The 21,964-nt window shown below is 38.0% G+C and overlaps 1 long non-coding RNA gene across 1 annotated transcript; it reads right to left on the minus strand.

The window, feature by feature from the left end:
* Positions 1-1,450: 1,450 nt before the first annotated feature.
* On the minus strand, positions 1,451-21,352 carry LOC148421887 (uncharacterized). Its single transcript, XR_015865937.1, has 3 exons — positions 21,145-21,352; positions 20,702-20,767; positions 1,451-2,643 (listed from the first exon to the last, which is right to left on the minus strand). It is a non-coding gene; the product is annotated as an uncharacterized LOC148421887 (long non-coding RNA).
* Positions 21,353-21,964: the final 612 nt, after the last annotated feature.

Here is a 21,964-nt window from a genome sequence, read left to right on the forward strand (position 1 = left end):
GGATCACTGTATATATATATATATTTTTTTTATATAGGTAGGTTGACTTGTTCCACAATGTTGTATAATTTTTGAGCCTCACTTTTGTTTTTATTTCTTTTCCCTTTTTGTTCTTTTTATATTTTACCGGGGTTATACCGGGGTTCTTTTTATATTTTACCGGGGTTACACTCTCCATCCAGCATTTGGTGAAAATTGCTTGTCAAATGATGATGATTTCAAACTTCTAAAAATGTTTCTATATTGGGTTGCTCTGGGATGGATTTTTCAGCATCTATTGGCTATTAAATGATATTTGTCTTGAATACAACACAAACAGATTCACTGACTGGATTATTTAGTGTGGTAAGTGCTTTTGTTGGGGTAGTGTTGCTGGACAAACAACCGGCTCCCAATTTAAATGTTGAATTAAGTGCTACTTCTTTATAACTCTGCATAATTGAACCAATTAAAAAAAATACTCATCCAGTTTAGAGTGACAACCTAAAATGGAAGCACCAATGTTTTATTTCTGTTCATTAGTGCTTGCTTCGGGCATTGTTTTGGCCCCTGATTTTTTTTTCCACAAGCAGCTATTAACAATGACATGATCACATGAATTGAGAACTATTACAGCCCATTCATCGAATGGAGGGACTGCAAAAGTGCAACAGAGTCCTGCCCACAAATTATTACCATTTCCATGCATGGAAGGCGCAGTTGAGATTCAATTCCACCTTCGGGGGCGGGAGCTAGTTTGATGTGGCAGGACTGATCCATGTACAAATGAGCAATGTCCAAAAAAAGGAAAACCTTCCCCTGAGTCTGTTACATTGACCCAACCTGAGCAGTGGCTTTATTCTGAGCATTAGTAAGTGCTACTTGTTGGGGCAGTGAGACGGACATGATCAAAATAATGGTTCATCAGTATCCCTCAACCCTAAGCACTCACTGTATTTTCTTAAAGCAGTAAGTGCTTCTCGTTGGTGTATTGTAGTTGTTGTGACTTTCCATACATTTTTCATTGCAATATATTGCCTTGTGCCTGAGGATCTTTTTGTGCTCCCCTGGCAGGCCCACCCCACTAACTGATCTAAACCAAGCCAGTTTCTCACCAAAATTACTCAAACATAGGCACTCACTTGGGAACTGTAAGCAGTAAGTGCTTCTTATTGGGGTAGGTCTTTTCATACAACGTTCTTTGAAAGTTGGTGAAATCACGTGTTAAGAAATGGAAGCGCTGCCTACTACGTGAGTTTTGTTGAAGTTTTGTGTGGGAAAAATTCCACCCCCATTACCACACTTAATTATTTGTTCATGTTCATTTAATCTCTACTAAAGTGTCACATACAAAACAATAATGCAACTAATGATACAAGGAAATCACTCGCTGTAGAGTTCAATTTTGATCCGCGTTTATTGATGAAGTCCAATAAAATACAATTCAATAGAAATCTGATATGGGCTTCTTCCCTCAATGTGCAATTCCAACCTTTGAACTAATTAGACAGAAAAAGGTGTCAATAAATATATACTCAAAATTATACAATGGAAGGAGAGTGTTGGGAATAGTTGACTGGGGCAGCTGAATTCACGACCAAACAATCACAGTTCTTGGCACTCTCCAGCTAAAACATGATCATAACCTTGAGAAAAAACACCATCTTTTAAATAAAGTTATTATAAAGTCAGGCACTCAGAATAAAGCATTAACAGTCAACTGATTAAATGTTACTGAATATGCCAAATCATAAAGTAGATAAAAGTAAACCCTGAACTAAAACTAAATGTATGATAATAAAAGGAGAATAAATATTGCATATTGCATGTTACATACAGTATAAAAGTAATCAAACATTGATATGATCCGGAAACAATGAAATGCACTGGATTTTAATTCAGTGGACTCATGAATATACAATTCAACAGGTTTTGTCCAAATGTTGTCTTCATTGAATATTTGTCAGTAAAAAAACAAAAAAACAAATACACTAACTGGAATTGGCAAGTGTTTTTTTTGGGGTAGTGTGGAAGCTCCTGCTCTAAGGAAAAGATGGTTTACAAATGCAAATCCTGATCTCCACCATCAGGAGGTCATTGATCTTGTCTTGAACCTCATACATGAGCGACATTGGAATATTGAATTAAGCGCTACTATTTGGCTGTACGATCCATCAACAATGGGGCACTGCCCAATGAAAGGAAGAAACTTCCGCCAAGTCTGTTTTACTGACCCAGTTTGAACACTGGCTTGATTTTGATCAGCAGTAAGTGCCACCTGTTGGGGCAGTGAGACAAGACATAATCAACTTAATACACTGAATATGGATGAGTCTTTGATCGCCTCAAATGAAAAAAACTGTCTCTTTGTCCCGGCACTTTGGGAAAAATTGTAGGAACTCAATTAGTGGTCAAGATGTCATTTTTAAACCCTCACATGGGCAATGGTTATATTGAAACGTTCTATTGCTTTTGGGAAACTGGGGTTTTCATCAAGTCCTCCTGTGATGACTTCAAATGGAAACGCCATTGGTTTTTTTCTATTCACAAGTGCTTCCTTCTGGGGTTGCCCAGCTGTGTGCTTGCTCTTCCACTGACAGCTGGTTCCACTGATAACAATCACAGCAAATCACAAGCATAATAGTCCAGTCCTTTGGTGGTGGCCTGCAATAAGTACCCAAACACATTTTTATAAATGAAAGCTGAGGTTGAGTTTCAATGGCTGTATTTAAAGTGGTCATTGTTGCATGTTAAACTGATCTGTGCTCAAGTACAGGAAGACCTTTCCACCAAGTCTACTTCATTAACCCAATCTAAGCACTGGCTTGACTTTGAGCAATACTAAGTGCTGCTTGTTGGGCAGTGAGACAGATATGTTCAATGTTATGGGCCAGTTTCCCAAGATGAATTGAAATGAAAAATACCTTTTTCAATGTTTCCTTTTATCTTTTGATGTTTTGAAAATTCAATGTCAACACGATCGCTCACACCGAAGCATGTCAGAGAAATCTCAGAAAAGAAGACTAGGATAAGCCTAGCTGCTTAATCAGCAAAAAGAGTAACTCAGACCAGCCAAGATTGACTTTTCTATGCCGGGCATAGGGAAAAAAGCTTGGGCAAATGTAACTCGTGGGTCTTCCAACGCTAGTTTTTCACTGCCCAGCCGTCCCCCCCTGGCTTTTATTGAGCAGAAGCATAGCAGATTACAAGCCGGGCGCCACCGGCAGTTGGGCCAAGGTCCCGGCTCACACTTTCGTGCGTCAACAGCTCTATCTAAGGACAGGGTCAAGATGAACTAGGATTGCATAAATGGGTAACAATGAACTAAGCACATAATGATAATTACCTAATATATGATTCCCTTCACAAAGCACTCAATTGTGTTCTTAAAGCAAGAAGTGCTTCCTGTTGGGGTAGTTCTGATGACTTTCCATATTGCGTCTGGACAACGTGTTTTAATGCAATGGTTTGCAATTTGATAAGCGACTTCTCGGCTATGATTTTTCCACAGACTGCTTGTTCCCACTGATACTAATCTTACAAACTGACGAATTACAGTTCATTCATTTCTAAGGTGCGACTGCATTTCAACCCTTACGTTCATACAACCCAGTCGCATCTGTGTGGATGGGAGGTGGAGTCGAGTTTCAGTGGCTGTATTCAGTGAGCTCATTGTTTCATGTTGTACTACTTTACTGCATAAGGCAGTATTTTACATTTGTGCTTTCTTACGGGGTGGTCTCGACAGTGATTTTTTTTTTTTTTTTTCCCCAGACAGCATGTTCCCACTGGTAACCATTTCATGAATTGACATATTCCAACATTCATTGAATCGGGGAGACTGTAATTCATCCATGAAGTTCATTCAACTCAGCGACATTCATATGCGTGTAAGGCGGAGATAAGCTTCAATTGCTGTGAATTTGAAGTAGTTGTCGTTTGGTTGCGCAAGCTCACCTTAGGAAGCATGAGGCTTTGGGTGAGCCAAGAATGATCCATGAACAAAAGAGCAATGGTTACTTTGACCACTTCAAATGAACAAAATGTATTTTGTAAAATTCTCATTTCTTGCATTGTTTTTTTTTCCATTTGTGCTTTCTTTCAGGGTGGTCTCAGCTGTGATTTCCCCCCAGATAGCTGTTCCCAATGATAACAATCTCATAAATTGACGAATTGCAGCTGATTCATTGAATGGGGAGACTGCAATTCATCCCTGAATTCCATTCAACCTAGCGACATTCATATGCATGTAGGGCAGAGATAAGCTTCAATTCTTGTGAATTTGAAGTAGTCGTCGTTAGGTTGTGCAACCTCACCTTAGGAAGCAGGAGTCTTTGGGTGGGGCAGGAATGATCCATGACCAAAAAAAGCAATGATTCCTTGGACCACTTTAAATGAACAAATTGTCTTATTGTAAGTTTCTCATTTCTTGCATTGTTTGTATATGCTACGGTTTTACATCAAATCAGGGAACTGTAATAAGTCAGCAGGATTACTCAAACATACAAAAGTAAGTGTTTTTGTTGGGTTTATGTTGCTGCAACACAATATCACTCCTGCCCCTTGAAAAACTGTACAGACTCAATTCCTGGTCATGTGTCACTAAGGCATGAATCTCACTTTAAACCAACATGTGAGGGCCGGTTGAATGTTGAATTGAGTAAGTGCTACTTGGTGGCTGCTTTCGCATTACTGCCATTTATAATAAATGTCTATAAATGTTTTTATATGTATCACTTCAAATAGAAACACAATTTTTTTGTTTTCATAACCGTTTTGGGCTTGTCCTGGCTGTGACTTTCTCTGCAAACATCTCTTAACAATGACAATGATTACATTGCGTACATTTGTCCAAAAGTGATGTCATCAGATCATGATTAAATATGTGTATGTGTAGTTTGCGTATCCATTTTCAGAATTTCAGAATTGAGCTGTCACATCATGTGCTCACTCTTGATTGTCAGTAACACAGCCCAAACAAATTTACTACTGAACTTTTTGCTGCAGTAATTGCGTTTGTTGGGGCTGTGTTGCTGCAACAAAATATTGCTCCTGTCCCTTAAAAAATTGTCCAAACTCAATTCCCTGTCGAGTTTTCAGGAAGGCATGAATTTCATTTTAAACTAACACACGAGCGATGGTTGAATGTTGAATTGAGTAAGTGCTACCCAGTGACTGATTTCGAATTTTTACCATTTATAATAAATGTTTATGCAGTCACAATGGCATAACCTCAAATGGAAAAACCTGTGTTTTTTTCTTTCCGTAACTTTTTGAGGGTTGCTCCAGCTGGGATTTTCTCTGCGAACATCTCTTAACAATGACAATGATCACATGAATTGACAACCATGAGAGCCCATTCATCAGATCAGGTGGGTGAAATTCATTCCTGCCTCCGAATGACTCATTACCATTTGTATGCATGGGGGCCGGCCTTGAGTTTCAATGGCCCTATTTAAAGTGGTCGTCATTGCATCTTGTACATTTCCACCTTTGGAAGCAAGAGGCATTTGGCAAAGCAGGACTGATCCATGAACAACTGGGTAATGCTGAAGAAAAGGAAGAGCTTCGTCCAAGTCTTTTTTTCTGACCCAACTTGAGCACTGGCTTGATTTTGAGCAAGAGTAAGTGCTACTTGTTGGGGCAGTCAGACAGACATGATCAACATGATTTGTGTGCACAGAAAATATGTTACTTTAAATGTGTTCATTGAAGTGTTCCGTTTCCATTTTTTGGTTGCTTTTCAATACAGTAGCTTGACCTCAACACAGCTGAACATAATTACGAGACAGCAGGATTACTCGAACTGAAGCACTCACTTGTATTCTGCAGAGTAAGTGCTTCTCGTTGGGGTAGTTCTGGTGAATTTCTGACAGCATTTGGTCAAAGGTGATACCAAATCATCATCTCCAATGGAGGCATTGCAGACTATGCTGTTGCAATACTTTTTTCTCCTTTGGGTTTCCTCAGAGGTGAGCTTTTCAGCATCCATGTCCTACTGCAATCGATCGCTAACACCACACAACAAACGTACTTACTGTTTATTTTTTTTGTAGTAAGTGCTTTTGTTGGGGTGGTGTTACTGTGTCCCCATAAAAATATAGTGGCTGAACTTCTTGTTTAGGCAGGTAGGATGGCATAGATCTCCTTTTTAAAAACTTACACATAATAAGCCAGTTTTAGATGCTGATATGTCTTGGGCTGGATCATGAATGAATGAGCAACGCCCAGGTAAAGGACCAAGTGTCTTCAAAGTCCCAACTTGAGTCCTGGCTTGTTTTTTGCAACAATACGTGCTACATGTTGGGGCAGTGAGATGGACATGATCAATATAATAACTGTTAACAAGATAGCTTGATAGTATACGGCTGTTCCTTTGACCACTTTAAAATAAGTTTCTCATTTCTTGAATCGATTTTCAATGCAGTGAGTTGGCCTCAAACCAGCGAATTAAGGCACATAGTAAACAGGGTTACTCATACAAAAGCACTCACTTGTGTTCTGAAAGAAGTAAGTGCTTCTTGTTGGGGTATTCCTGGAGACGTTTCGTATGTTTGGTCAAAATTTGATAGGAAATCTACTCTGTTGCATTAAGTTTTGTCTTTTGGGACGTAATTCAGAGGAGAGATTTTCAGACTCCATTTGCTATCGCTTTGAGGTCTCAGTCTGTATTTGCCGATAAGACAACCTAAAGAAATGCACTGACGGCAGTTTTTATTGCTACTGTTGCTGGACCAACATCTCACTCCTGCACTTATGACAAATTGCAGGAACTCTGGGTAAAAATGTCATTTTTAAACTCACAAAGGTCCATTTTGAAATATGTGCTATTTTTGGCTGCTTTTGCAAGACTGCTGTGATCATCAATTCCCCCTATGATGACTTCAAATGGTAGCACCACTGTTTTATCTATTAACAAGTGCTTCCTTTTGGGGTTGTCCTGGCTGCGAGCTTTCACAGACAGCTTGGTCTACTGGTAACAATCACAGGAATTGACAAGCATTACACCCCATTTTTTAGAAAATACATTCCTGGGTACCCATGGGCATTTGTATGGATGAAAGCTGAAGTTGAGTTTCAATGGCTACATTTTTAGTGGTCATTATTGCTTGTTGGACTAATCAGTGCGCAAGTATAAGAAGATCTAGTCTATTTCATTGACCTAATCTGAGCACTGGCTTGGCTTGATAAAAAAGTAAGTGCTTCTTGTTGGGGCAGTGAGACGGACATGATCAACATGACGAGTGTTTCTCTCGATCCATTGAAGTGAAAGTTTCTTTTTTTTCAATGTATTGAAAATTCAATGTCAGCAGGATTGCTCAAATTGAAGCACTCACTTTTGTTCTTAAAGTAGGAAGTGCTTCGTGTTGAGGTAGTCCTGTTGATCAACATGATAAGCCTAGAGAAAAAGCCTTGAAAAAAAAAGTGGTCTGTATTTAAGTGGTCATTGTTGTATGTAGAACTGATCCATAATCAAGAACAAGAAGACGTGTCATCCAAGTCCATTTAATTGACCCAATATGAGCACTGGCTTTACTTTGAGCAATAGTAAGTGCTTCTTGTTGGGGCAGTGAGACGGACGTGAGCAATGTGATGTGCCTTTTCCCTAGATGAATTGAAATGATAAAAGGGTCTTTTAATGTGTTTCCTTTTGAAAATTCAACATCAGGATTGCTCACACATAAGCACTCACTTGCGTTCTTAAAGCAGTAAGTGCTTCTTGTTGGGGCAATTCTGATGACGTTTGGTCAAAGTTGCAATGCAATGGGCTGCATTTTTATAATCACTTTCTCGGCTATGCTTGTTCCCACTGATATTAATCTTACGAATTGACAAAGTCCATTAATTCAAAGGAGGGACTTCAATTCAACCAATTCTTCCCAATTGGTTGATTTTCATATGCATGTGAGGTCAAGTTGCGTTTCAATGGCTGTATTGTGTAGAGTCATTGTGGCATGTTTAACAACGTTTCCACATAAGGCAGTGATCAACTGTGATTTCCCCCCAGATAGCTGTTCCCATTGATAACGATCTCATGAATTGAATAATTACAGCTGATTCATTGAATGGGGGACTTCAACTCGTCCCTTATGTCGATTCAACCCAGGGACATTCATATGCGTGTATGAGATAAGCCTCAACTGCTGTGAAATTGAAGTAGTCGTCGTTAAGCTCTTAACAATGACAATGATCACGCGAATTGACAATCACTGGCCCATTCATCAAGGGTGGCTGCAAGAGTTTCAATGGCTCTATTTAAAGTGGTCATCCTTGCATGTCGGACATTTCAATCTTTGGGCGCAGGTACTGCTCAGCAGGAGGCATTTGGCAAAGCAGGACTGATCCATGAACAACTGCGTAATGTTGAAGAAAAGGAAGCTCTTCCTCCAAGTCCATTTTTCTTTTTTACCCAACTTGAGCACTGGTTTGAATTTGAACAAAAGTAAGTGCTACTCTTCAGGGTAGTCACAGAGACAGGAGCAACATGAGGTGTGTACATAGAAGGATAATATTACTGTTGATTGTAGTCTTCTGTTTCTCTTTTTTTTTATTTTGGTTGCTTTTCAACACAATGTCTTGACCTCAATGCAGCAGGATTACTCAAACAGAACCACTCACTTGTATTTTGTAAACAGTAAGTGCTTCTCGTTGGGGTAGTTCTGGTGAATTTCAGATGACACTAACCGGTCAAAGTTTGTACCAAATCACCATCTCCATTGCCATTGCAGACTATGCAGTTCCAATAGTTTTTTTTGTATTGGGTTTCCTCAGAGGTGAGATTTTCATTACCTATCACTCTATACAAACTGACACTGCACAACAAATGTACTTACTCTATTTTCTGTAGGACGTGCTTTTTTTGTTGGTGTGTTGTTACTGCATAATCAATGTGGAAAAATGTGGTGACTCAACTTCATGTTTATGTAGTTAGGATGGCATAAATTTCCTGTTTAAAACTTACACATAACAAGCAAGGTTTGAATGTTGTATTGACTGATTCATGAATTAGTGAGCAATGCCCCATAAAAGGCCCAAGTGTCCTTGAAGTCCCTTTCATTGTCTCAACTTGAGTGTTAGCTTGGTTTTTAGCAACAGTAGGCTATGCGCTACTTGTTTGGGCAGTCAGACGGACATGTCTCTCCTGCGTTTAGGAAATATTGCAGGAACTGAACTGGTTGAGATGGCATCTTTAAATCCTCACATGGACAAGACCTTTCATTTTTATGCATGAAAGCATAGTTTGAATTTCAATGGCTAATGGCAATTGACCCAATCAACTCGATGTGCCTGTTACTCTCGATCGATGGAAAGGATCCAGGATCCAGAATTTCATTTTTGTTTGAAAGTTTGTTTTGAAAATTTGAAACGTCAGCAGGACTGCTCAAACCGAAGCACTCTTGTGTTTTTTAAGCAATAAGTGCTTCTTGTTGGGGTCGTTCTGTTGATCGGCATGATAAGCCTGTTTCCCTACATCAATTGAAATTCCAATTCCAAAGTTTCCCTTTCCTTGTTGATGAAAAATTCAAAGGCAGATGGATTAACCAAACCTTAGCACTCACTTTTGTTCTGACATTAGTAAGTGCTTGTAATTCTGGTGACTTTTCATTCAAAGTTTGATCAGAGTTTTTCATTGCAGGTTCTTGACCAAAACCAAGCCAAATATTCTGATTCATTAGCAAGCTTACTCAAACCAAAGCAGTGGTGAGCTTTTACACATGGAATTGCCAGCACATTATTTTCTCACTCAATATTTGTCTGGAACTCAGCCCAAACAATCCTATGACAACCATCATATGGCCTATCATATGGGCTACCTCCAATGGTATGGGCTACTTCTTGTTGGGGTATTCATGGAGACGTTTTGTACAGCGTTGGGTCAAAGTTGAAGGTTTAAAATCCTGATCTTAAATACAGGCTTGCAGACTTACTCCGTTTGCAATAGCTTTTGTCTTTTAGGACATAATTCAGGGGCAACACTTTCTGTCTCCGTTTGCTATTGTGTTAAAGTCTCACTCTGTATTTGTCAAAGAGACAACCTAAACAAATCTGCCGATTGCTAGTGTTGCTGCACATCTTGCTCCTACTCTTAGGAAAAATTGTAGGAACTCAGCAGCTGGTCGAAATGTCATTTTTAATCTCCCACATGGGCATTGGTCAATACTGAAATATGTGAAATATTCTAATTCATCCAAAAACTAGATGGTAGTCAGCAATACATTCCTGAGTACCCATAGACATTTGGTTGCATGAAAGCTGAAGTTGAGTTTCAGTGCCTGTATTTAAAGGTGGTCATTATTGTATGTAGAACTGATCCATAATCAAGAACAAGAAGACGTGTCATCCAAGTCCATTTAATTGACCCAATATGAGCACTGGCTTTACTTTGAGCAATGGTAAGTGCTTCTTGTTGGGGCAGTGAGACGGACGTGAGCAATGTGATGTGCCTGTTTCCCTCGATTAATTGAAATGAAAAATTTTCCTTTCCAAAGTGTCCTTTACTTTTTGAAGTTTTGAAACGTCCCTAACTCAATTGAAATAAGCAAAGTGTCTTCCAAAGTTTCCTTTTCTTTTGTTTAAGTTTTTAAAATTAAACGTCAGTTGGATTGGCCAAACCTTGTGCCTCACTTGTGTTCCAAGATTAGTAAATGCTTCTTGTTGGGGTAATTCTGGTGGTTTTCCATACTACGTTTTGCGTACTACGTTTGATCAGAGTTTAATGCAAGTTCTTGATGGAAACCAAGTCAATTGTGCCGTCCTCTGAAGCGTCTGGTTTTTCGCCAGCTAGACGGCTGGATAGCAACGTTTCAAACAGCCAGACTTTCGTTCCTTTTGATCTGCTTTATTTGAACAATGGTCATCGACCATTACCCTCTTTAGGTCGCTGTAAAAAATAGGACATGTAAAATACATCAAAAATAAAAAATAAACATGTAACACACACACGCGTGCGTGTGTGTGTAATGTTTGTATTTTTTTTTTTTTTAAACTTCATACCCCGAATGGCAAGGTTGAAGAGTGGTTTAGCACATCCGCCACACAGTGCAGATGTCTTGGGTTTTTGGCTCCGGCCTGTATGACATATGCATGTTCCTTGCATGGGTTTACTCCCACCCAAAAAACATTCTGGATCCAAAGATAAGAAGCTGGAATAGGCTCCAGCATATTCATGACACATATGAGGCAAACCGGCTGAAATGATCGATAGACAGAATGCCCTGTGCCTTTTTGTATCATCACTCATCTGTGAACTAAAGGCGCTGAATATTCACACTATGTCTGAATTATAGGTGCTGAATATTCACACTATATGAGCAGTGTACACCACATATTCTTGTCACAAGTATGCACTGATTTGCCATACAGTTTCATAAAATACACTTTCTGCTTCATTAGTACCATTTGAGATGTTTTCATGAGTCACATCCTGTCAGGATGAGCACAGCAACTACAGTATCTGAGGGCGCCAGCTGTCACCCCATTCCAAGTACTGACGTACGCAACGATCTTAGTCAAATTTCATTCAAAAATAAAAGAGCATTTCCCAACATGCAGAATGTGTCCATAAATGTGCGTGTGTCAAGTATGCACATTTTACAGTACTGCTGTCTACCAGCCAGTGCTTGATCTTTTTGATTCTCAACTCACAACACAAAACAAAACAAATACAGTCAAGCAGTGTTATGATCCAGGTTTCCTTTGGTGTTGGTTTTATTTAAATGTTTGTTTTTTGTTTTCATGTTTTCTTGTCCCCCATCTTTGTCATTGTCTCTTGTTTGGTTTCGATAGGATGCACCTTTGCTGGTCAACCTATTCCCTAGTTTCACCCAATCAGATCCCTCCAACCCTTTGGTAGGTGTCCAAGTGTTGTCCCGTCAGTTGACTTTTCTTTAGTTTTCTGCGTTTATTTTCCAATCCTTGTTGGTTCATTGTCCTGGTCACATCTTTTTTTTATTATTATTATTATTACTACTTTTAACTTGTTGTTTTGTGCTTGTTAATCAAGTATTTTTGTTATTCCTGAGTATTTTATTTGTCCTTTTTTTGTTTTTGTTTAATTAAATTGCCTTTTTGGGGTGTGCCCCTCTCTCACCATCTTGCTTTCTAGCAACTATCTGGAGACCTAATGTTTGCAATATGGGGAAAGTACATTGGGGTAACTAAATGTGAATTGGCATAAAATAAAATTAGTTGAGGTGAATGAAAACTGAATGTAAGTCGCCAGAGCAGAGTAAGGAGGCAACTGCAAGACGTGCGCCAGTGTGAAAAGAAAGTGTCACTGGTGAGGCATTACTGTTGCCTAGTTGGAATGAGAACAGGTACTGAGAGACGGTACTCCTTCCTTGTTTTGCAAAGGATAAAATCTGACCAACCTTCCATAATGCAGGTTGGGAACCAACAGAAAAAAAACATTATCTGACAGTACATTTCAATCTGTGCACATACCCAAGAATGCATGAACCTCATCCATCCATCCATCCATCCATCCATCCATCCATCCATCCCTCCCCCCCCCCCCCCCCCCCCCCCCCCCATACAGTTTAGGATATTCTTAGAACATTTTATTAATTGGATGATAGAGGTTTATATGATTTTTTTGGAACAATGGAAGTCTTTTTTTTTTTTTTTACTTTTTCTTTCTAATTGGATGAAGGTTAATTTTTTTTTGAAACGACAAAAGTGAAGACGAAAGCTGACTGAGCAATGGACAAACAAGACCAACAGACGGAGATGAAAGGCGGTCAACAGTACAGATCGAAGGGGGTCTACGGTAGCGACAAGGTAGAAATGATGGACGGGCAAAAAAAAAAAAAAAATGTCCCAATTTTGACCTGTAGTGACATTGTGCTTATTTGCATGATTTTTTTTTAGTGGCCTCTTCAGTATTCTGCCATTCAGCGTGGCATTTTGTAGAATAGAATCCTGGATGCTTATTCCTTCTATGGCTGTCATCTGACAGTTGATATGCAGGCTCAGCAGGACACAGTTTAGGCGACCTTTCTGAAGCTACAAAGATATTTATGTATAACTCATTGTGGGACAGTACATGGCAACAGTCACTTGCTATCACCTTAAAAGCTACAAGAGCTCATTGGCCATGAAGTGCACATTTTTCTTTCCACTTGTGATTATAGGGCTTTAACAATACTGGACAAACGATTACCTCGAAAAATTCCTGTATTAAAAAACTCAGTTGTTTGAGTGCTTTAAGAACCATGATGTAACAAAGTGCTGTACACAAAAGGCAATGATACCGTAATAATAATAGGGTCAATTGATGTGTGCATTGATTGATCAGCCTCACATGCACCTCTACATGTGTGTCCACTTCCGGGTCCGGCCTTCCTGTGTGGAATTTGCAAGTTCTCCCTCGCGCCCGCATGGCGTTTCCCCGCGCACTCCGGTTTCCTCCCGCGATACAAAAACACGATGAGTAAATTGGATAATCGAAATCTTTGGTGTCTAGACTACGGCCCGTGGGTCGTTTGCAGCTCGCAATACATTTTTGAGGGGCCCACGACATGCTAAAACTAAATACCATTTGAAACAGCAGACAAAGCTTAATAAAGGAATGTGTGGCGGGACATGACTTCAATGACAGATGTGTCATTAACTAATTTGCTTGAATTTTCAAGTTGTAAAATTACCTCCTTACTTGCACGTACAGTGGTTATAAAAAGTCTATACATCCTCCCTTACAAATGACTGGTTTTTGTTCATCAAAAATGATTGTTTTAACCTCATTCTGTTTTTTATTTTTAAACACTAAACAAACCAGTAATTTTTAGTAAACTAATTGGCATATGCTTTTTTTTCTTTCTTTCTTTCTTTCAAATGTCTTTTTATTGACTTTGCAAAATCCTAATGACAGAAACCATATAAAAGTAACAGGACGATATAGAAGTAACAGATATTCATGTGTGTTAACAAAAACCTTGTCATGTACTTTAATGAAAATAAATGTCATCAGATTGTTTGAAAGAACAGTCCTGAAAATATTCTTTCTCTAATTTCACCTAAACGGTACAAAATATTAAAAAGTGCAAAAAGAAAAACAGCTTAACAGTTATTGGGGTTAACCTCATGTCATGACCTAACCATCTTTGTTGTACCTGGGTGTGGTGAAACTCATGTTTTCTATTACAAAAGGGATTTTAAATTTAAACTCAGTCACAATTCCATGGCATCAATTTATATGTATAAAGAAATTGCTTATGCAGCTAAGGTAATGGCCTGTGCAAAATGTTCACCTTCAGAGCAAAATGTTTTATAGCTTTTTGATGGATCCAACCACCTGTGACTTTCCCTCTCACTTTGAAGGGGCTCCATTCAGAGTAATTCAAAGGGAACCCATTAACCTGGAAAGCCTAATTGGGCCACTTGAAAATCAATCAGTTTGCCATCTTTCTTCAGACGTTTTTCTTAAACAATGTTTTATGTCCTACTGAATTTACAGACTCATAAAAAAGAAGGCTAATTTGATATAAACATGTTTACAAAAATGAAATCTGACAATGTCCATCGGTGGGCTTTGTTCAGTTCACAAAGTAAGATGGTTCAGAATCCCTGAGGTTGTTTCCTTAAATTGCATTCCATACAACAGTGGGCTGTTTCAAAATGCATTTCCATAAGCCAAGCACTTGTTTGCACCCTTACATGTAAACAGTGGGACAGAAATTGTACTTGTTTGTACCCAGAGAGTCAGTGTACATAATAAAAATGTGGTGTTCATTACGTTAAAAAAAATCCTGACTTGTAGATCAATACAAGTTATTGATATTGTGAGGAAAAATTATGGAACTATTTGTTAAAAAAACAAAACAAAACTGTTTTATAATTTAGATCTTCCAAAGTACACTGAAAAGAAGAAAACAGAATCTTAACTTAAAAATATTGAAGTCATCCATCATAGTCATTGATGTGAAATATTGACTGTGAATGATTACTTCAATATACTGTATTTAAGTTCATGTTTTCTTTTTTCAGTGTAGGCATGGGGCAGTAAGCATAGTCTTTAATCTAAAGAAATTTTGTTCTGGACCCAAGTGTTCAATCAATATCTTTCTTTATTTCTTTGGGTGGGTGCAAGGAATCCTCTCTCACAGTGCTGCCATTGTTATAGGTGCTTCTCTAAAAGTATAAAAAAAAAAGCAACAATTAATTTAATATTTGTGAGTCTTAACGAAAGCACAGCTGAGTACAGGACTCGGAAAAAAAATTAAATGTCTAGTTATACTTCTGAATACCTGACAGAAAGGCGTGCAATACAAATCAGGTGTGTAATAATCAGTGGTGGACCACCAGGGCCAGCAAGGCCTTCTCTGCTGGCCTAACATAACCTAACATCATTATCATAAAGCATCACAAAGTCAACAACAATTCAAAATCATTTTTTCTAAATATAGTAATTATATATCTTTTTTTATTTATAAAATTATTCTCAATATTCTGTTCTTTTCATGTCATATTATATCCATTTGGTTACGCTCCTTCTAGTGTTGTAGTTTTAAGTTGGAGTTTTTAGCCAATTAGAATTCAGCTAACTTGTGTTGCCTGTATGACTGTATGTAATCTACCTCAGCCAGAAGCCAGGGCATTCGCATCAACACTGCGCAGGCTTCTGCACAAGCGCAGATGGATATGTGTGCAGCCCGTATAATTTAATAGACAGATGGAATAGCCTAATGAGTCGTCATACGTTGAACTTGCGTTGAACGTGACGTGTGTGGATGCTCACTGCAGGAAGGCGGTGCAATGCTCAACAAGCAAGTTACACGGTGTTGGGCTTTGCCTGATTGCTTCAGAGGCATAGCTTAGCTATTAGCTAACCTGTCCCGACTTGGCCATATATCTGACTGGGCTAGCAGGGGCATGAGCTAACCCTGACAAATAGTTCTGTTCGGAATGCCTTTTGTTTGCAAAGGATCGGTTTGGTGTTTGGAACTACACTGGATTTGCGAACTTCAATTGTTTAACCAAGGCAGCAACGAGACACCAAAGTACAGCTGGACACACGCGCTACGGTGTTTTTAAAAACTTCTTAGGACACCCACGTGGATATACAGTGTTGTACATCTCAGTTCGAAGGTAAAGAGAGCTCATCAATGCGCTACAGTGCTTTTAAAAAAAAAACCTTTGGAACAGCCAAGTGGATACACTGTACATGTCCGTGTCAAGAGAAAGAGACCTCCATAATGAAAAGGTGAAGAAAATTCAGGAGATATTGAAAAGACTGATCGATTGTGACCGCCGTTTGTTTTGGTAAATGCAAGCCTTTTCTTTATTTATTGTTTCATTTTTAATATGTTTGTGTAATTTCATTTCTTTCATATTCAATTAATAGTAAAGAAATAAAATGATGTTCTTCTTATATTAAACTCCAATTTGGACTTTATCAAATTTCGTGGATATTTATTTATTTATTTATTTTTTAAAGTTTTGGCAGCATCACGTATAATGACAAATTTTAATGGTTGATGCAGGTTTATTGACGTTTCAAAGCTCTGGAAAATAGCCTGTGTAGCCCAGTAATGCGTACGTGTGCGCATGTGGGCTATTTATTCGAGAGACTGACATCACAAGTGTTCGTGTGAAAGTCACAGCCTGCCATTGGTAATAATAATAGGACTAACCTCCATTAAGTCTGCTGTCTATCATATATCATACTGTAATTCCTTTGCATGTGGTCCCTTCTGGAGGTTTCTGATTTTCCCCAAATTGGGGTTTTTGAGTTTTTCCTTCCCCTTCTGGGAGCTTTGACAGGGGATGCTGTTGTGTACCTTACATTGAAAAGATGTCTCTGTATGACCTCTTTTCATTCTGTGAAGCCCTTTGAGACTTCGGTGATTTAGGGCTATATAAATAAAATTTGATTGATAAAATTTGATTGATTGATTGATTAAAGAATTCATTCACTTGTGGCTCTGTCTGATCGCCTCTTTTATTGAAAGAAAAAAAATCAGTTAACAAGCACGTGGTCCTGAGCTGCTGTCACCTGGATAACAAGTGACTCTCAAAAGTCTTCCACAGGTTTCCTCCTGCATGACATTAAAAAAACGTAAGGATACACAAACATTCTTACTGTTGCAAACAACACCAAGATCAGCACTGAAACTTACAAGCGGAAATTACCAGTTGCCATGTTTGTGCCAAATAGCTTGCTTATCGCTTAAGTGACAGTGGAAAATTCACATTAGCATTAGCATCTGGCTTTATCGAACTAACGCTAGGCGGAGGTAAAATATTAAAATATAAAAGATTCACAATGGATGTGGGTCGCCAACTGGGCCATTACCAGACATCCAGCTTTTCTCCCTGTTGTATTACAAACAATCGGTCTTTCTTTTTAAATTTACTATATTTACAATGCTCAGCAGTTTGCACATAGAATCCATGTATTTGACATCATGACTTCATTTTCGTCAGTTTTTTTAACGTCTTCTGCCGTGTATGTCATCACATGAGCCTGAATGTCCAAAATTAAGCACTACAGCACCATTTTATTTTCTTTGATTCTTTGCAGTTCACTTTACTCCCTACAAAGAAGTACAACCGCAGATTTTGATTGGGACATTTTTTTTTCCCTGGATAGTGGAAAAAGATTAAACATGAAGTGTGCTTCTGTGGAATTACAGAAGAGATCTGTTCACAAAATTCAATCATCACCCTAATTATGAATACATTTTTCTTCACAAAAAATAATCAACATAAAGTGTCAGACCTGTTCTCAAAAAGAAATAATTGTAAAGAAATATTTGTCCACAGAAAAATATTAAACATAAAGCATCCTGTTTTGGGATTGCAGTGGAGATCTCTTCACAAAAATAAATCCTTACCTTAATTATTAATGAATATTTGTCCCCCCACCCACAAAAAAAATCAACACAAGTGTCAAACCTGCTCTCAAAAAGAAATAATTATAAATAAATATTTGTTCACAGAAAAATATTCAACAATATTTTAAACAACTTGAATTTAAAATATAAAATATTAAACCGATGACAGCTGTCATATGTTTTTGTCAGTCGCTGCGATGTTTTCTATGCGAATATTTAAACAACGCAGCGTTTAGAGTCATGACCTCAAAAGAGATTCTACTTCAATTTTAAATTGAAAGACAGAGATTTGGAGAGCTTTGTTTTGTTCTTATGACAGTAACATTTGCATGTTCTCAAAGCTGAATGCAGGGGAAACAGCATCAATATCATTTCCATGTCAATATGCATGCTGCAGAAGTGTTAAAATGAGATGAAAACATGAGAGGCTCCAATAAGAGTACTTCGGTGCATGTATAATAGTTTGATGAGAACAAAACATACTTCCGTATAAGGGAATAGAAAAAGAGGTCACACTTTTTTTTTTGCAAGCATTTGTATTTAGCAAAAAAAAAGAAATGAAATCTGACTACTAAGTATAGTTATACTAAGTATAGTCCTCGAACAATGATCAATCAGTATGCCGAGTTTCGGAGAACAGAGCAGCATTGGTAAAAAGATCAGTCAAAACCAAACACGAGCTAATGGTCAGGAATGCAATAATTCAAGACTGTAAAACTATAAGCGCCTAACTTTGCACTGCCTATATTGACTACAAGAAAGCTTATGACTTGATGTCGCACATATGGATAATGGACAACATCAACTAGGGCTGCACGATTTTGTCCAAAATAATAATCACGATTATTTTGGTCAATATTGCAATCACGATTATTAATCACGATTATTCATCATGTTTGGTCAAATATGTCTATTTATTGCACTTTATTTTTAAACAAGCAGTACAGTGATCCCCCGTACTTCGTGGTTAATGGGGGGTGTTAACCCCCCGCGAAGTCTGAAACCCGCCAAGTAGGGTATCAGTTCCTAGATTTCTATGTGCGCCCCAATATGGCCGCAGTAACCATAAACGATCCTTTTTTTGTATTTTTTGCGTATTCTATTTTTCTCCTATTATTTAACATTACATTATCCTTATTAAAATTATTGTATATTCATTAAAGAACTAATATTACTTAGTTTGTTGAGAATTTGTTCTCAGGACTGGTTATCTGCACCGAGACTCCGGTGAAAGAGTACGCAAGTCATCGCGTTGAACTTCACATTTATTTTGGCTCATGTATGGTGTATCATGTAGTATCTGTTGAATAATAAATCAACAACAATGTTAAAGTCAGTCAACTAACATATAAACTTTAATCTATGAATTTACTGTATTTTTAGCCGACATTAGCGGGTTAGCAACAACTAACAACAACTACTAACAACATAGGCAGCAGCGTGCGTTATCAACATAAATGATAATAAACTATAAATATGAGCTTACGTTGTCATTCACTACGTCACCGTAACGAGTCGAATGACGCACAGAGAACGTAAAACAGGAAACGGAAATGCAACGCGACCCGACAAATTGAAAGCATGCATTTCAAAATAAGATAAAAAAAAGTCACGAACTCTAACGCTTGAAGAATTCTTAACATAGTTATTCACTAATATTACTTAGTTATTTGATGAATACAGTACTGTATAATGTACTTTTTTGTTTTTTCATTTTTTTCCCATTTTTGCACATTTTTTAAATTATTTTTTTATTTTGAAATATTTTTATTTTTATCTGAGACCGTGAAGTAGGAGGGATCACTGTATATATAAACAAAGCTTCAAGATTTGATACTAAAAAATAATGATAATAAACTAAAATAAATAAAGTAAATAATAATTATGGCAAAAACTTTGCACACAGCTTTCTTACTTGCTGAGAGCAAATCAATGAAAAATATGAAGCCTACTTAGAATGAAGCACATACTATAACTGACCTGTACCAACACCGAAAACAAAGTTGTTTTTTTCCAAGGGAGAAAAAAAAAAAAAAAAACAGTACAAAAGTAGCAGAATCTTTCGAAGTGAATATGGACAGTCAGAATGTCATTTTTGGTCATTTCAAACGCAATTTATTCCAATGTTTGCCAATTGCTCTCACACTGGTGCTGATGAGAGGCTGCTCCAAATTTTTTAGCACGCAAACATGTGGGAAACATTGTCATCTAAAGGCTCTTAAGGTGGGATTGAAGCCTAATATCTCCGCTACATTGGATTTGCAATTGTTTAACCAAGGCAGCAACGAGACACTGAAGCACCGCTGGACACATGAGCTACGATGCTTAAATAAAACTTCTTGGGACACCCGAGTGGATTTACAGTATTGCACATCTCAGTTCGAAGGTAAAGAGAGCTCCTCAATGTGCAACGCTGCTTTTAAAAAAACTTTTGGGAACACCTGAGTGGATACACTGTACATTTCAGTGCCAAGAGCATGAAGAGGTCAAGAAAAGTCAGGAGATATTGAAAAGACTGATCGATTGTAACTGCCGTTTGTTTTGGTGTGCAAGCCTTTTCTTTATTTATTGTTTCATTTTTAATATGTTTGTGTTATTTTATTTCGTTCATATTCAATAAAGAGTAAACAAATCAAATGATGTTCCTATATTAAACTGTGATTTGTAATTTGGACTTCATAAAATGTTGTCGCTTTACTTTAAAGTACTGAAAAGTATTTTACTGAAAAGTTTTAACAGGATTACGTATAATGAGAAGTTTTAAAGGCTGAGGCAGGTTTATTGACGTTTAAGAGCTCTGGAAATAGCCCGTGTAGCCCAGTAATGCGTACGTGTGCTATTTATTCGAGAGTCTGACATCATAGAAGGCGTACGTGTGAAATTCTTACCCTATGGGTGGCATTGTGTCTCAAGGCTCTGTTGATCATTGAATCATTGACATCAGTCTCAGACACCTGTGATAAATAGATGTGTCCAATTAAGGGAAAAATGCTTTAAAGTTATGTTACACATTATAAATCACGCCACAAATTCCTACTGCTGAAAAGCTTAAGATAGTACTGTCCCTTGCTCAGGGTATGAAAACACTGGATATTTCCTAAAAGTTTATGCATGATCATCGGATTGTGAAAAAAAACAAAATGTTGCTAATTCAGAGCACAGGCGGATTCGTGCAAAAAAAATCAAGACAAGAAAAGGTTTCTGCCAGACAACTTCATCGGCTCAAGAGAAAAGCTGCTAAAAGTCCCAAAAAGCTCAAGGTGTGGGATTCACAAGTAGTTTGCAAGTGTGCTTAAAGCTAATATTTAGCCACTCCTAAAACAATGCTCACAAGCAGAAATGGTCCAGATGGCTGGCGCAGCAGATAGTTGGTAAATCGTCAAAATGGCCCAACAAGGCTGAGAGGACAGCAAGGGGGTGGGGGTGTTATGTATTAGGCTGGAAACATCCTGCAAAGAAATTAAAGCTGAAATAGTCCGAGAACTCTTCATTTCAATAGATGCAAGGCTTTTTAACGTGATTATCAATTAAAGGGCCATGTATTGAGGTAACAAGTCCTTGTGTTTTCATACCGTCGTGTTTTCTGCTTTTAAGTTGTGCTTTTTGTTTAGGCTGAGTTCACAGTTCCCTTGTCATAAAGGATGCCTTTTAGGCTCACTTCACAGTCCACCGCAAAGGCTTTATACCCGGCTGGCGCAGGAGAGCTTGTCGCCGGGTTATTGCTTCGCCACGCTCCAAGCACCCTCGTCATATCTCTAGTTTTCTCATCCTGCGTTCTTCTTCGTCGAGACACTTTGATTTTGTACTTTGTGACTTTGATTTGATACTTTACCTTTCAAGGCTGTTTTTGTTTACACGCCTGGCGTGCACTTTCAGTTAATTAACTCTCATGGACAATCCACTTCCTCGTGTGGTTGGCTGGGGTCCAGAATCCGCTCAGGTTCAGCGGTTATTCATAACAGTCCTTTTTATTCAACAGTTATTTCCATCAATAGCATTTTATTTTATATGATCTTTTAAAGCTACAAATTCAACATGTGAACATTTTGTATTCGTTACAGCCAAATGTCTTGAAATGCTGCTGTGCTTAATAATTTTGAACAGTGGACTGAAGATATTTGTTGCATGTATTTACTATAAAAACACTTAAA

Source organism: Hippichthys cyanospilos, chromosome 6 (genome assembly GCF_059441005.1).
Source record: "Hippichthys cyanospilos isolate Australia breed blue-spotted pipefish chromosome 6, RoL_Hcya_1.0, whole genome shotgun sequence".
NCBI classification, from domain to species: Eukaryota; Metazoa; Chordata; class Actinopteri; order Syngnathiformes; family Syngnathidae; genus Hippichthys; species Hippichthys cyanospilos.